Below are 3,875 nucleotides of genomic sequence, written 5' to 3'. Positions count from 1 at the left end.
AAGGTAGGCCTAGTGCCTTGGTTTTACAAGTGGAGAAGCTCTGAAAAATTCTACCCCCCCACTCTCACAAGTATTCATCAGCTCAAATTTTGAATTTCAAATTCAAAACTTCTTCTAGATCTTAATTTCTTTCAAAAAAAAAAACCCAAAAACAAACAAAATATACAATAGAAAAATCCAAAAAAACGTCCTGTTGGATTGCATTTTAGGTTATTTGAGTTATAGACATTAATTCTCGTCTCCTAGATTGACTTTTAAGTACTGAAGTTTTAGAGATTCCTTGATTTCAATTTGAGTCAGTTTTTTTTGGGTGTATTTGAGCTATTTGGTGTGATTTTGAAGTGAAACTGGTCGGTCAAGCCTGTTTTGGGTGATTCCGCTGGTTGATTATTCATCCATTGTTCATCCTTGGATCATATTGGTGTTATTTTGGGTTTCAATCGATTCTGCTGCTGTGTTGCTGCTGGTTTACGTCTGCTGCTTTGCTATTTGCTACTGATTCTCCTTCTTCTTTCATATTTGCCATAATTCCAGGTATTAACTCCTATCCTGTTGTATTGGTGCTGATTCGAAGTGCATATGCAATAAAACTGCTCCTTCATTTGCTCCCGAAGACTGTGCCTGTTTGGACTGTGATGATAGACTTACTCGTTAGTGTAGGTTTAAATTCTGATGATATGTACATAAATTTGAATTGTGTGATTGGGACTGTTGAGACTATTAATTTGAAGTATTCATTCAGTGGTATTGTAGGTTAGTTTAGTATCATGTTCAATTAGATTTCGTTTTGTTACTGAGATTGGAATTGTTGTGGATGACTTTAGCATGTTATAAACTGTTTTGAATTTCAGAAGGTATCTAGTGATAATAGGTTCAATTTGTTTAAGAATGGTTTTTTAAGTTCCATTTGTTCAATAAGTTCAGTAGGTTCAATGGTAAATTGTTCAATAGACTGTTAATTCAGGTCAAAGAACTAAAATCAGAAATTTCCGGTAATACTTGTTTTGCGTTAAAATCAGAATTCAGTCCAGTAGTGAAAAGATTGGCCCATTATTTGTTGAATTGGTATCTTTTAATTATAATTTGAGTTCTTGTGAGTGAGACTCACGCTGAGGCACAAAATTGTTATAAGTCCAAAAATTCTTTAAACTATATTAGGAATATGGGGATTAATTTGCAAATATAAATTTAGGTTCTCGAGTTAAGTAGCGGGTTCAAATTAGAAGGGTTTCCCCTTTTGTTTGAATTCGGACTTGAACTCGAGGCCCGAATTTATAAATGTAAATTAATTAGGCCCTTTTAGAGACAAAAATAAATAGAAAATCTTAGTTTGCTTTAGGATGACCCCTTAAATAATAAAATTGAGATGAGCCTCGCCAAACAAAAATTCATGAATTGCGGGGCCCTCATTAAATGCTTAATTAAAAAATACTTAGAAATTGGGATGTGCCGTTTAGCAAATTTCACGGCCCTCCGCAAAGATGATAACCCGTTAGTCGCTTTAGGCGCGCTTTTAATAATTTTACCTTCCTAAATACGGGTGTGCATTTCATGCAACCCAAATCCAAATCCCAAAACGTTGAATAAGAATGTGTCGAGGATCCGGGTGCATTTCATGTGACGTGATCCAAAAATACATTTTTAAACGACGTTCACTTTCTAAATTTTTTTTAACTAAAAGCGGTTAAATAATTCTAAAATTGCAATATAGGTTTGAACATGTATAAAAATCAGATTTTAGCCATTTATAATAATTTAAGCGACCGTGCTAGAACTACGGGATCCGGGGGTGCCTAACACCTTCCCTCGGGTCAACAGAATTCCTTATTCAGAATTTCTGGTTTGCAGACTCCAATTGGGAAGTCGAAATTTTCCTCGATTTGGGATTTAAATTAAATCGGTGACTTGGGACATCCAAAAGCCAATCCTTTCCCAAGTGGCGACTCTAAATAAATAAATAATCCCATTTCGAATAGTGTCACTTTAAATGGAAAAACTCCCTTATACATTATCCTTCGGGGTAAGTGTGTAAAAAAGGAGGTGTGACAGTAACCATATATGGGCGTTTTTCATGGTCTTACTAGCATAGTAGACCGGATGGAATATCTTATTGATTATTTGCCCCAATACAGCTCCTATCGCCACGTCGCTAGCATTGTACGTGAGCTCAAATGGTAAGCTCCAATTTAGTGAGGTAATGATGGGAATGGTAGTCAGCCTATACTTGAGTAGCTCAAATGCCTTCATACAATCATCATTGAACACAAATTTGGCATCTTTTTCCAACAACTTGCACAAGGGGTTCACCACTTTTGAGAAATCCTTGATGAACCGACAGTAAAACCCCGCCTGACCTAGAAAGCTCCTCACTCTTTTTATGGAAGTAGGAGGAGGGGTTTTGATATCACTTCAGTTTTTGCTTTATCCACTTCAATACCATTCTTGGAGATCTTGTGGCCGAGGACAATGCCCTCATCGACCATAAAGTGACACTTCTCCCAAATAAGCACCAAGTTGGTCTCTTCACAACATGCCAATACCTTATCAAGATTATCCAAACACGCTTCAAAAGAATCCCCCATAACAGAGAAATCATCCATGAAAACCTCGAGAAAGTCCTCCACCATATCCGTGAATATTGCCATCATACACCACTGAAAAGTAGCCGGTGCAGTACATAAACCAAACGGCATCCTAGAGAATGCAAATGTGCCACACGGACAAGTGAAGGTGGTCTTTTCTTGGTCTTCAGACGAAATAAGAATCTGGTTATATCCGGAATACCCATCCAAGAAGCAGTAATAAGCACGTTCAGCTAGCCTATCCAACATATGATCAAGAAACGGAAGTGGAAAATGGTCTTTCCGAGTCACTTTGTTGAGCTTCCTATAATCCATGCATACTCTCCAACCGGTGACAATTCTTGTGGGCATCAACTCATTTTTGTCATTTGTAACTCTTTTTGGGACACATTGCACCAACGAAGTCCATGAACTATCAGAAATGGGGTAGACAACCCCAACATCCAACCACTTGCTGATCTCTTTCTTGACTACCTTTTGCATGGCCTCATTCAACCTTCTTTGATGTTCCACGGAGGGTTTGGCATACTCCTCCAATATGATTTTGTGCATGCAAAAGGTGGGGCTTATAATCCGAATATCCGCCAATGTCCAACCTATTGCATTCTTTATCCTTTGGAGTACCATAAGGGTGGAGGCTACCTGCACGTTAGTTAAGTACGAGGAAAGAATAACAGGTAAAGTGGAACAAGGTCCTAGCACTCATACCTAAGGTGTGAAGGCAAGGGCTTCAACTCCAATGTGGGAGGCTCCTTGATTGAGGGCTTTATTGGTGGAGTTTTCCGGTTCTCAAGGTCCAAGGAAAGTTTTCGGGGATCATATGTATATGACCCCATTCCTTGCAAAGCATTGTCATATTCTACCAAGCCTTTCTTCTCATCCTCATCATGATTCAATAACACATCTTCCAATGGGTCTTCAACATTAATCGCAACACTTGTGTCATCAACAATTACTTTGGTCACAAGATCCACAAACGGGCACATTTTGTTGCTATTAGGCTGCCCATTGACTTGCAAACATGGAACACAACTTTTTCATCGCCCTCCCGAAAGGTGAGCTCCCCAGCTTCCACATAACTAGGTCCTTCCCTGTATCTAGGAAAGGTCTCCCCAAAATGATTGACACCTCATAGTCAACCTCACAGTCAAGTATCACAAAATCTGTGGGAAGTATGAACTTGTCGACCCGAACTAGCACAACATCAATTATCCCCAGTGGCCTCTTCATTGTCCGGTCCAGCTCAAGCTCATGGATGTGGGTCTTGGTTGCCCAATCCTCAATATCTTGAAC

Source organism: Nicotiana attenuata, unplaced genomic scaffold (assembly GCF_001879085.1).
Source record: "Nicotiana attenuata strain UT unplaced genomic scaffold, NIATTr2, whole genome shotgun sequence".
In the NCBI taxonomy this organism is placed as follows: Eukaryota; Viridiplantae; Streptophyta; class Magnoliopsida; order Solanales; family Solanaceae; genus Nicotiana; species Nicotiana attenuata.
Note: the sequence above shows the minus strand (reverse complement) of the source record.